This window comes from Aethalodelphis obliquidens, unplaced genomic scaffold (assembly GCF_003676395.1).
Source record: "Aethalodelphis obliquidens isolate GAN/ISIS:26980383/991018 unplaced genomic scaffold, ASM367639v1 scaffold95, whole genome shotgun sequence".
NCBI classification, from domain to species: Eukaryota; Metazoa; Chordata; class Mammalia; order Artiodactyla; family Delphinidae; genus Aethalodelphis; species Aethalodelphis obliquidens.
Window position 1 is genome coordinate 2,983,017 of NW_020838039.1, and position 13,329 is coordinate 2,996,345.

Genomic DNA, 13,329 nt, shown 5'->3' on the forward strand with positions numbered 1-13,329 from the left:
ATATGTTTGCCCACACAGAAGTTAATATCAGATAAGATACTGCCTTTAAACAAGCCCTAAATTTTGTCAATTTATACTGATTTGCTTACTTTCAAGGTAAATATTCAAGAAACATTGTCCTCCACACTGAAATTTTCCTTATGATAGCTGGCATAACAAGATGGTTCAGCATCACATGGTTGGATAAATGCAATCTCTTCATCTTCCCTCCTTCCATATGGCATTTTAATGACTTTTGGTTAGTTTCTTGAGTTAATTTTCCATGAAATTATTTACCGTCTTATTTTTAATACATTTATGTATGTGGCCTTAACAAACTACTGAAAAGACTACAAAGTTTTCCCATCCCTCCATACCTTGCCTCCCCATTGGCACTGAACAGCACTCTGACAACATACGTATATAGGGCAGGTTACGGGAAGGAAGGTTTCCTAATTCTCTGTCTTGAGACACAGGTATAATCACTACAGTGCTGGCCACTTGACAGGTGTGCAGGGGTGGGCCACATCCTCCACAGAAGATTCTCAACAGATAAGAGCAACAGACAAAACGACTCAAATCCTGCTGTTTAGAGGAAGCATCTCTTCAAAATCGAGCCCAATTATCAAATATTAATTAAGCCAGTAAAAGTTTTGTTGTCAAATATGCCAACAGTTTCCTATTAACATGATATATAAAATATAATAGAAATTTTCATCAATAAAATATACTGATAGTTAACTACAGACACCATGTTCTAGAGATCTAATAAAATCTCACAATATTTTGACTACAGGACAAAATTTTAATTTCTCTGATCATTTTCTATTTCTCATCCTAAGTAAACCAACTTAGAAAAGAAAATTTGGATCCGAACTCTGTGTCACAAACTTAGTTCTGTGATCTTGGAAAGCTCCTTAATCTTTTGAACCTAACTTCACCATATGAGAAAACAATATTTAACTCATAATAATGGCAAAAAAATAAATAAGATAATGCATAAAAAGGGCCTAACACTATACTTAGCACTTAAAGTACATCAAATAGTAGCTATTATGATGATCACTATATTGGCATCACTGTACTACTAGAATCAAGCAGACTAGGAGTAGTCTTGCTACTTAAACTTGAGAAACCAAGGAACTTTAATATTAATACAATCAAACAGAATGTGGAAGAGTAGAAAGACTACTCGACTGAGAACATGGGCATTTATACAAGGTTGGCCACAATAACCTCTCTGGAAACCATAATCCTCACTGCAAAATGAACACAACAATCTTTGAGGTTCTTTATAACTTCTATAAAATAAGAGATTTATTAAATTTCATTTTCCTTACAATATTCTTTCTGCCTTAATTTCAGACTCAAACTGATTTCTTTAAAAGCTAATTCATGTTTGGAATAGAAGGATGGAAACAATAATAGCAAATCTCACAAACACTAATGAACATTATCTTTTAATGGATTTAAATCTATAATCTTGGGAATATAAAAAAGCCACAACCACTCATCCCTTGGTTACAAGAAACACTTTAAAATTGTCTGGAGTTTACATGAATGAACAAACTTGTAAAGCCTTAAAAAGCAAGGGATCTTATCTGATCCAGACTCCATATTTCTCAAAAATTGAAATAAATATGTTAGTCTTGCTATTGCTGTTCTAGCCACATCTAAGTATATAGATACTCATCGCTCACTGAGGAGGTAGATCTTTATAATTTCTGCTATGTGAGATAGTTTCTATCTAATGTACGTGACAGGTACTGAGAAATGTCAAGAAGCTACTTCTTTATTGTTATTTTTATTTTTTTGCAGTATGTGGGCCTCTCACTGTTGTGGCCTCTCCCGTTGCAGAGCACAGGCTCTGGACGCACAGGCTCAGCGGCCATGGCTCACGGGCCCAGCCGCTCTGCGACATGTGGGATCTTCCTGGACCAGGGCACGAACCCGTGTCCCCTGCATTGGCAGGCGGACTCTCAACCACTGTGCCACCAGGGAAGCCCTGTTATTTTTTTTAATAGAAAAATATTAACTCTAATTTGCAACACATTTTTTAGTTCAAACAATCTTTTCAAAAATAACATATGTCATGCATATTGTAAGGAGACATTTATTTAAAATCTTGTTGAGATTCTAAAACAAAATTATATTCCCCCATTTGATTTTGGGTTTTTCTTTTCTTTTCTTTTCTTTTTTTCAGTTAAAGATAAAATCTAATGTTATTAGGTGAATCTTAGGTCTTATTTAAAAGTAATTTTCAATGTTAATTTTGCCAAGGAATCCTAAAGATTCAAGATTTGCTGGAAGGGTGGGACTCAGTTGCTTCAAAGATAAAGCAAATGTCATGAAAGTGAGAGCATGTAAAAGCTTCAAATTTAAATATTTTTAAATGAGACCTCTTCAAAGAGCAAGGAGATAGTAATACTGTGCTTTGAATAGGGTAATAGTTTTGAATAGGGTAATAGTTTTCAGCCACTATTAACATACTAAGCCATTGTGCTTGGATCTTTCTGCATAATTCAGTCAGTAACCAATCAACTGAGCATACAACCCATTTCCTACGTATGATCAGTCTCATCACTACTACACCCATCAGTAGTATCATTTATGCCCTTGAGGCTTTGTGTTTCAGAAAACTAATGTATAGGCACCCCTAGCTCCCAGGAAGTGCAGGAGGAAACATTCATCTCAAAAGAAGAAGCAATCAAATCTACTGGGGTCCACAGGTTAACAACAATGGGCTGAGCAGAATGCGTGGGTTTAACGTTCCATTGTCAGTTCATATTGACTGAGGACAGGAGTCATTTATGGCTCAGATCTGGATTTCCAGCGTTTTGAGAGGGAAGGGAACACAACCGCATAAAAGAAATCCATTTTTTTACACAGGCACATAGATCATCCCATTCTTTTTCCAGTGAGTCCTTTCACACAATTTGATTTTTACACATCACATCAACTAGGGGAGAAAATGATGAAGAATGATGTTACTAAGACTTATCACTGGATTCCAACACATTAGAAATAATGAGGTGCCCCTAAAGAGAGGAGAGTTGAGGACAAGTTAGACACGCATATGATGGTAGACTAATGGGACTAAATTATGCTCATTTGGGTGACACCACTTTGCAGACATTGACATACACAGACTCATCTGGTAATTCTATGATGTAATGTCTATTTCACTGATGAGGAAATGGATACCACAGGGATTAGAGGACTTGCCTAAGAGATACAGCAGGAGCAGCAGTCCCATTTCACGGACTGACTGGTTCTGTGATGCTAGACTGCTTCATAAATGGATTTAATCCGTGTTTTTCAGTGGGTTCAGTGGAACTCTACCTCTAAGGGATGTTCTCTGGGATGGCAAACCATAGCTGCCTGAGAATAAGAACTTGGTACATAATATCTGGATCATAGCTGATTCTTACTAATGTTTGTTGAACTAACCAAACCTTGAGTGGGAATTGAGTAATAGAATTAGTGTTACACTCAAGGCTCCTGATTATCAACCCCAGAATCTACCCATTTCTAGATTACACTGACTTCCTTTACACTGATTTCCTATGTCTCCCTCCCCCCTTCTTTTTCACCCTTCCTTCCAAGTTCCTCCCTCTCTCCCTTCCACAAATATTAATTAAATGGCCATGACATGTTGGGTAGTTGGCTATGTGCTATAAGTAAGATAATGAGCAAAAAACAGAGATCTAGCTCTCATGGAACTTAGATTTTTGTGAGGGAGAGATACATTATTTATACAAGAAAAATGGGTCATGGGCCTTCAATAGTGGGTTAAGACAGACTGGGAGGGAGAATCACGTGCAGGTTTCACTGAAGAAGTAGCAAATGAGGTATTATCTGAGAAATGAGTAGGAGTTATCTTATGAATCTTGGAATGATGGGGAGGACGAAGTTTTTAAAAAGGCAACAGTGTATGTACAGGTTCTGTGGCTACAGTGAAGCGTGACACATTTGAGAAACTGAAGGAAAGCCAGTGTGGTTAGAGAGCAAAGAAGGAAGATGAAACACACTGGATAGTCTATGTGGGGGCCTGTGGGCTGTGATAAGGTTAATTTTTTAAAAAAATAGGAGATGACTTGATTGGATTTGAATATCAAAAACATCACTCTGTATAAGGAAACTCTCTGTACTTTCTGCACAATTTTTTTAATAACTCTAAAACTTCTCTAAAGAATAAACTCTATTAAAAACTATCATTCTGGCTACAGTTTATGGGATAAAACAGAGTGACGGGAAGAGTAGAGTCTGTACATGAGCTAGGAGAATATACTACAGATCTCTGGGACAAAGACGACCAGACACAGAGCCCAAGTTCCCTCCAACATGAGGAGGTTAAGGAGACAAGGAGGAAGAAGCAGTGGTGACTGAGAAGACATGGGCAGTGAAGTAGGAAGAAAACCAGGCAAGTGCGGTGTCCTTGAAGCCAAGTGAAGAATGTGTGTCAAGAAAGAGGCAGTGGGGACTTCCCTGGTGGTGCAGTGGTTAAGAATCCGCCTGCCAGTGCAGGGGACACAGGTTCGATCTCTGGTCTGGGAAGATCCCACATGCCGCGGAGCAACTAAGCCTGTGCGACACAACTACTTAGCCTGCACTCTAGAGCTCTCGAGCCACAACTACTGAAGCCTGCATGCCTAGAGCCCATGCTCTGCAACAAGAGAAGCCACTGCAATGAGAAGCCCAAGCACTGCAATGAAGAGTAGCCCTTGTTCGACACAGCTAGAGAAAGACCACAGGCAACAACGAAGACCCAATGCAACCAAAAATAAATTAATTAATTTAAAAAAAAAAGAGAAAGAGGCAGTGATGGACTGTGTCAAATGGTCTTATTGGCAATTATTATTATGAGAGCTGAAACGTAATTGTTGCATTTGGGAAAATTAGAGGCAATTGATGACAATAATAAGAAAAAGTCAGGTGGAGTGTGGTGGGCGACAAACGGATTGAGCCAAAGAAAGGAACTGGAGAGAGTGTAGTATAGAGCATAGAGCAGTTTTATTGCAGGAAGAAGTAAAACACAAAACACAGGAGGTGATGGATAGTGGGAGGAGAGTGGCCAAGAGATCATTTTTTTAAAATCAGAGGAATAATAGCATGTTATACACTCATATTTTTAAAACTTTAGTATACATGAGATTAATTTACTTTTTTTGCATAAAAATTCCAGTTCCCAGGCTACCCCTGTGAGCCTATGGGGATAATCCAATATAGAAAACAAAGCTACATAGCCAGGTGGAAACAGCACAATCAGTAGATTATGGCTGGCTTCTGAAAAGGTGGGAGTGCATGGAATTCCACGCCAGATGCAAGACTGGATTTAGGGAGGAAAAGGGACCACTGCTCTGTTGTAATAGAGGGAAAGAGGACCAAATGGCAGATGTAAGCAGTTTTGTATATTTGGTATCAGGCAATTGAGGTAATTTCCATAAAATTAAGTTGGCAGTAAGGTTATCTGTGGGAAAGAAAGGCTGAACAAAAATAAAAAACCAAAATAAATCAACTATTTAAATGAGAATTGATTTGCATCAGTTATATCCATATCGGAATGAGTTATCTTTCAATCAAAGAACACATTATGACAAATCACAGCCCCTACATTAGAGCCAAACAGCCCCCAAGGACAGATCTGTCATTATCTCCCCTGTGATTCCTGTAAACAAGTGACACATCAGAAATAGTGAGTCATGAGAAAGACAGTGTGATTGGTGCTGGAGAAATGAACCCCACATCATGTCATGCCCCTGCACTAATCGTTTTCCAGAAACCTTAATTGCCTGTTTTGATACTGTGCTCCTCCACACACAGAATGACAAGTTGGTAATTCACTACCGAAGGCCTGGGCAACAGGATGAGATCTATCAAGGGTTCCGTTTGGCTTTCTCCCCCTGATTAGACACATGACAGTAGTATTTAAGGCATTAATGTACCACTTTTGGAAAGGAGTTTGTTCCCAAATAAAATTTAGCCTGGATTTTTTTTTAAAAAAGCCCAAAGACACTAACTATGACACAAGCCTAGATGTCTAATCTATTTCCTTTAGGCAAAGTGATAAAAACAAAGAACAAGAGCAACAAAAAAAAAAAAACCGAGGAACAAAATTAAGGAGAATTTTAAATCCAAGGACAATTTGTAGGAAAGAGTAGCTAGATATAAAATATTTGGTCTTTCTCTGAGCAGCCTCCATTTCTATTTCACATGTTTTTTAGTTAATCATTTGGTTGGTTAATCACTCAGGCTTTCCAACGTTTATGAAAGGACTGAGCAGAATTCTGGATTGTGGTTTGGTGTACATACAGTAAGGAAGGTGTACATACAGCAAGGAAGGTGTACATACCTTCCTTGAAGAGTAGGATAGGGGTCAAGTAGTAAACATGAGGAAGAGTTTGCCCATAAAAAGAGAAGCCTCTGGAAGAACAGTGATGTCTCATCTTTTTTACTCTGTTATGGTCTGAGTTGTGTTCTTCCAAAATATATATGTTGACAAAGTAACCCTTTGCACCTCAGAAGCTGACCCTATTTGGAAATAGGGTTTAAAAGAGTATTTAAGTTAAAATGAGGTCATCAGGGTAGGTCCTATTCCAATATTACTTGTGTCCTTATAGAGAGAAAAATTAGGACACAGACACACGTGGAAGGAAGACCATGTGAAGATACAGGGAGAAGGCAGCAATCTACACGGCAAAGAGCTGTCAGAAGAAACTAATCTCACTAACACCTTGATCTTGTACTTCTAGCCTCCAGACTGTGAGAAAATGAATTTATGTTGTTTAAGCCTCCCAGTCTGTGGTACTTTGTAATGGCAGCCCTAGCAGACTAATAAGCACTCTTTCTACTCGTACCTATTTCTTGTCACAGGCACACAAAAGTTTAGTTTAGAAATACTGCTGGTCAAGTTAAAAGTTCATAGGAAAACGTTCCATGTGGGACCAGCAGATCCTTAAACCAATGTCACTGCATGATGACAATCTAGTGACAGTCCTCTAAAGTTGGGGAGGCCTATTAGACCCAGAGCTGGTTGATGCAATTTGAATGTACTAAGTTTGAATTTTGTTTTTCTACTCTAATATTTGAAATATAAGCATCTGATTAGCATTTATCTCGTTGTATTTTCACAGAATTAGCTGATTGCCTATGTGAGGGCAGCCTGGTGTCTGAATGCTACCAAGTTCCCTAAGAATCAGGGCTCTTCCGAGTTGGTCCTATAAAAGGAAGAGCCAAATGGCCGCCTCTCCAGGACTGTGTAGAACAGCAGGACACACATAAATCACACTACAAGTCCTTGGTACATCCCCTCTTCTTACTCCATTAGTACCCCTTTCTGGCTTCAGAACTTTCTCCATGCTTCATCAATATTTAAAAAAAAAAATTCTTAACACTATAGTCATCTAATCAAAATCCTGTAGTTTCTTTACATTCCGGTGGCAGATTCACTGCCTCCGGGAAGTCTTCCTTGATTACTCCAGCCCACAATGACCTATGTCTTCCTAAATTTCCAGTGCATCTATAATGCCATCTAAGACTGTTCAATATCCAGGCCAGTGCTTATTTATACATGGTACTATATGGACAATAGTTCCAAATGTTGTTACTTTTCAGTAAGCCATTCTCTGGGCCAGGCAGAGTGTTGACTGCTCCCCATACCCTTATCTCCTTCCATCCTCACCACAGCCTTATAACAGAGGCATTCTTACTTCACATTCACTGAGAGGACACTGTGGTTTAGCGAGACTATGCAACTAGCTCCAGTGGCAGAGCTGGGGTTTGATTCTAGTACTGTCTGACAGAGAAGTCTGATACCTCTCTCCTCTTCCTACATTGGTCTCCAGGGCGGGCTTCGTGGCTTTCCTTCCTCACCATCAATGCCTAGTTTTCTCCCCTTAGGCATCTCTCCTCCTAGGTCCTAGGTCTTTTTCTATTCTTGTATACCTAAAGCAAAGAGTTTTATAGTTAACAAAGTACTTAGCAAATCACCCAGAATAAATTGGGGTTTTATAAATCCTAGGTGGCTTTACCTCAAGTCGCCAGCTGTGGTTTTTTTAAATAAATTTAATTAATTAATTACTTTATTTTTGGCTGCATTGTGTCTTTGTTCTTGTGTGCGGGCTACTCTTCATTGCGGTGAGCGGGCTTCTCATTGCGGTGGCTTCTCTTGTTGTGGAGCATAGGCTCTAGGCGCGCAGGCTTCAGTAGTTGTGGCTCACGGGCTCAGTAGTTGTGGCTCACAGGCTCTAGAGCGCAGGCTTAGTAGCTGTGGCACACGGGTTTAGTTGCTCCACGGCATGTAGGATCTTCCCGGATCAGGGCTCGAACCTGTATCCCCTGCATTGGCAGGCGGATTCTTAACCACTGTGCCACCAGGGAAGTCCAAGTCGCCAGTTTTCTTAATTGGGTTGTAGGGATTTTAGCAGGTAGGACCATACATTTCTGCCAAATCAGGACCTCTCAGGACTTCAATTTGGGCCTTTCTAGGCCTGATGTCACAGGGCTGTGAAGATGGACAGTTCTCAAGAAAGGCAGCATTTGAAAAACAGACACAGGGCAAATGAACCCACAGATCAATAGAAAAAGATAACAATCATTTTAAAGTCAGGATGTCCAACAGGCCCAAGGATGCATGATTGGGTTGCAGATGGTCCTTGAGGTTTCACTTTTGGAAACATTCAAGACCAGTTCAGCTCAGTTTTATATTAAAAATGAAAAGGAAAAAAAAAAAGAAAAATGAAAAAGGCTACCCTGGTTCCCTAAGAGTTAGCACAGGACTTGGTAACATGCTGGTTTCATCCTTGCTGCAAGCTTTTTTCCTACAACCTAATTACCAGCAGCTGCTCTGCAGCACACTCATCCTCCTTCTTCTGATATATTGTGTTTCCTGTGAAGTATGTTTTCTCTTTCTCACTCCCATATCACTTCTAACCTATGGTTGTTCTCCTCACTGGCCATTGCCTCATTCAGACACACTCTTTCCCTGGCTAAGATACAGCTCAAAGAAGCCCTGCCACAGAAAAAGAACTGCCTGGAGAAATATTCTTCCTAGTAACAGCCACTGACATTTGTTTAGCACTGTACTGTCTGTTTTCTGAGCTTGATTGGATGGCAAAGCCCTTTTCAACTACTGGATAAAAAAGGTGAATGCAAACAGCCCATGAGTACATAATTAAAACCAAGCCACAGAGAACAATGAGGGGTAGGGGATCACATTTATTCCAGCAGATAACTTGTTAGTAAACAGCTTCTATCATCAAAGTACTAAATGACACAATTGGTGTTAGTGGTAATGGAGTGAAGGATGAGGCAGTGTGGACTGCTTTTTAAAGAGCGTAGAGTCTGTGAAGTTAATGAACTTCTCCAGTGTCTTAAGGCACTGAGACAAAGAGCTATGATCAAATTAAATAGCTCAGAGATGCAAGGCTCTTTTCATTTTGGCTAATCCAATACAATCATTCCCTGGATGACAAAACTGAGGTCTAGTCTATTCATTAATTCAACGAATGTGCATTGAGCATATACTACATGACAGTCACTCTGCTAGGTACTAGGGATGGAAGATATCATTTCTGTTCTCAAGAGCATCAAATCTGATGGAGAAGGAAGAGAATACAGACAACATAAGAAAAGCGAGTCTTGCGGAGAGAGGAAGGAAATGCAGAGTACGCTCTTTTATTTTTAATTTTTTTTGAAGTATAGTTGATTTACAATGTTGTGCCCATCTCTGTTGTACAGCAAAGTGACTCAGTTATACACATATAGACATTCTTTTTTATATTCTTTTCCATTATGGTTTATCACAGGATATTGACTATAGTTCCCTGTGCTATATACATTAGGACCTTGTTGTGTATCCATTCTAAATGTAAGAGTTTGCATCTACCAACCCCCAAACTCCCAGTCCATCCCTCTCCCTTCCCCCTCCCCCTTGGGAGCCACAAGTCTGTTCTCTATGGAGTACACTAACTTTTAAATCCATAATCTCATTTCTTCATTTGTTGTCCTTATTTTTCTTAACTCTTGGATATTTGGCTTCTGTGGGATCTAGAAAATTAACCTATCTATATCCTCATTGGTATAAGGAAGCTGTAGCATGTGGTGGTTTTGTGGGCTCAGATGAGTGTGAAGCCTGGTTTTAGCATTTATTACGAATGTGAATTTTATCACTGTTGATGAGTGAGGAGAATGGCATCTATCACAAGTGTATTCATATTAAATGAACTGTTGTATTTAAAATCTGACATTCATTAGTACAGGCCTCACACAGTTCAGTGAACATTAGCTCTAAAAATTATGGAAGTGTTTCTCACACTGATGTTAAAGGAAAACTGGTGGGTTAGGAGCAGAGACATGTTCATAAATGAGTGGTGGGGGGAATAAACTACTCCTCTGAGTAAATAAGTTTGTTAGTTTTACGAGCAAACAAAGTATTGACATTTAGTGTGAGATACTTAGAGCTTTAAGACATTAATGTACATTGTAAAAAGGAGAGTTTAGAAGAAACTTCAAGCTTACTTGATCTTGCAAGGGATGCTTCCATCTCAGAATACTTATGAATATCTCTCTGAACTTGTGTGGACTGAACAAAGTATGGGAAATGTTTCTCATGCTAGGCACACCCAATCTCCTATTAATGGTATTCATTGCTTTAAAAGTCACATCAGGGCTTCCCTGGTGGCGCAGTGGTTGAGAGTCCACCTGCCGATGCAGGGGACACGGGTTCGTGCCCCAGTCCTGGAAGATCCTACATGCTGCGGAGCGGCTGAGCCCGTGAGCCATGGCTGCTGAGCCTGCGCGTCCGGAGCCTGTGCTCCGCAGCGGGAGAGGCCACAACAGTGAGAGGCCCTCGTACCGCAAAAAAAAAAAAAAAAAAAAAAAAAAAAAAAAAAAAAAGTCACATCACAGATTTCAGCTCTGGTCAGATTCTAGAGTTCTAAATGAGCTAAGACAAAATTTAAAGTGAGGGTTTCGGTTTGGTCACTAAAACGTTTTAGATTCATCATGATTGGGGGAAAAAAAGAGATATTATTCAGAGATGGAGCTTCTAAATAAAAATGTTGGCAAACAGGTCCTGAATCATGATGTTGAGGCAGTGGGTAATGGCATGGCCTGGGGAGACACTCTGTCTCAGAATTCTAATTTTGTCGCTGGTGGCACCAGTGGGGATTAGTGATTTATAATAGTATCTTCAGACTCCTTTTCATAGGTTTGCTTTTTTTAATCTAGCACAAGCGTTGGCTAGCTATGGCACATGGGCCAAATCTGGCTTACTGTCTATTTTTTACATTTTTAAGTGATTGGAAAAAAATCAAAAGAAAAATAATATTTCTTGATATTTGAAAATTATATAAAACCCAGATTTCGGTATTCATTAATAAAGTTTTATTGGAACACAGCCATACCCACTTGTTTTATACTACAACAGCAGAGTTCAGCAGTTGTAGCAGATACTTTATGGCCAGCAAAGCCTACAGTACTTGCTCTCTTGTTCTCTCTGAAAAATGTTTTCTGAACCCTGATCTAGGATATAGAATGAATGATAGAAATGAATATGAGTAGGTCAACATTTCTACAAATACTGTAAGAGAGCCCTTCTCATATGGACACTTCTCAAAAGTGGGATCTTATGATCGGTTTATAAATGCTCCAAATGTCTTTTGGTTGACATGGTTGAAAATGTCTTTCGGAATTTCAAGAGATTACAAACATTTTTAAATGCCCTTTGTGACATTTTAATAGCCTCTTTTAAATGTATATTTTAAGGCATTTTAAGTAGGAAGGGAATTTGGAAGCAAACATCTCAAATACTTTTTTTATATAGAAGAATACGAGTAGCTAAAGCATGCTGATTTTCAATGCATTTATTTAAGTCATGTTCAGAACTACTTGTGTATATAGAATTATGTTTTCATACCACAACAATTCCTACTCACATTCTCTAAGTGGTTTGCACACATTAACTAAGCAAAGAAAAAAAATACAAGCTTCATGGCTGCCTACAGACATAGGCAGACAAAAAAAGAGATTGTCCTAGTTGCCTTTGGGTAACAAATATAAATACATGGCTTTCAACTTACAGTACTAACACAAAAGGGAAAAATTAAGATAAAGAGTGTGTTGTAAAATTAAATGCCCTAGCAACATATTTAACCAGTGATCAAGAAAATGACCAACTTCTATGCTAAAACACTATTAAAATATCCCCAAATTTTCCTATAAAGTAGATACCAAATTTAAATGACAGCAAATTAATTTATCCAATAACATTATTTGATCACCCTAGAAGGAGTTGCAAATACAGACTTGGATGATAAACTTTCATTGCTGATGTCACATAATTATCTCAAAAACTCAAAAATTGGCTATATGCTTTTCCTTCTCAGAGACACCATGAATATCTCTCAGATGGCCTCACCATCTGAGTAGGTTCAAGTTTTGGTAAATTAAAAATTTTATAGCCTCCAGAGCCATGAAATGTTCTCCAGAAAGTTTTTTGGTAAATGCATAAAATAGGTCTGTAGAATTACATAATCATAGAACCAGCGGGGGAATAAAACACAACTGAATCAGGGCAGTAAAAGTCAAAAACTGATTACTAGTACCACATAGTTACAAATAATAAAAAAGATTGTCGTGTTTATGCACATATGTATATAGATGAAATAGATGATGTACAGGAACACAGAGATGAATAGTTAAATATAGAGATGGAGATAGAAATATAGAGACTAATAATGTCTCTTGTCCCTAAATTTAAATTACAGTTCTGAAGCTGGAGTCCACAACTGAGTTTCAGGGAATCTCTGAAGCCCCCATAAGTGTCTGCAATTTTGGTAGGTAAATACATTTTTTTTTTTTTTAGCAAAAAGATCCATAATGCATTTATTGGATTCTCTTGGCACCCATGTTTTCTAATTTTTCAATTACCTCTGAAAATCATTCTGGAAAATAGTTAGAATGGAAACATTTTTTATTAAAATTTACGTAAGTAATATGTAATTATCTAAGGATATTATTAATAATTAGTATATTCCTGGCTAAAGTTGGGATAAATGACACCTTCTCCTTTGTTGAAGGGTTTACTTTCATTTCCAGGCAGATGAAAATCACTTTAAATTACCTTTCAAATTTTCTCTTTTTTTCTTTGTTACCATAGCTGCCTCTTCATCTCTCATCCCCTTTTTTCCCCTGTGTTCATCTCTTCTATTCTTTTTCTGGGGGAAGGAAGAGAAAAAGAAAACCTCTACTTTCTAGTTATTATTGATTTGGGACACTGGGCTGAGATGGGGCTTTGGGAGTCCTAGATATTGGTAATTGCCCTTAAAACTCATAATGGGTCTCTGCTTG

The 13,329-nt window shown here is 38.5% G+C and overlaps 1 protein-coding gene across 1 annotated transcript in view; it reads right to left on the reverse strand.

The window, feature by feature from the left end:
- The window catches only part of ARHGAP24 (Rho GTPase activating protein 24), a 506,772-nt gene that overhangs the window by 244,635 nt on the left and 248,808 nt on the right, over positions 1-13,329 (reverse strand). The gene's annotated exons all lie outside the window — the stretch shown is intronic.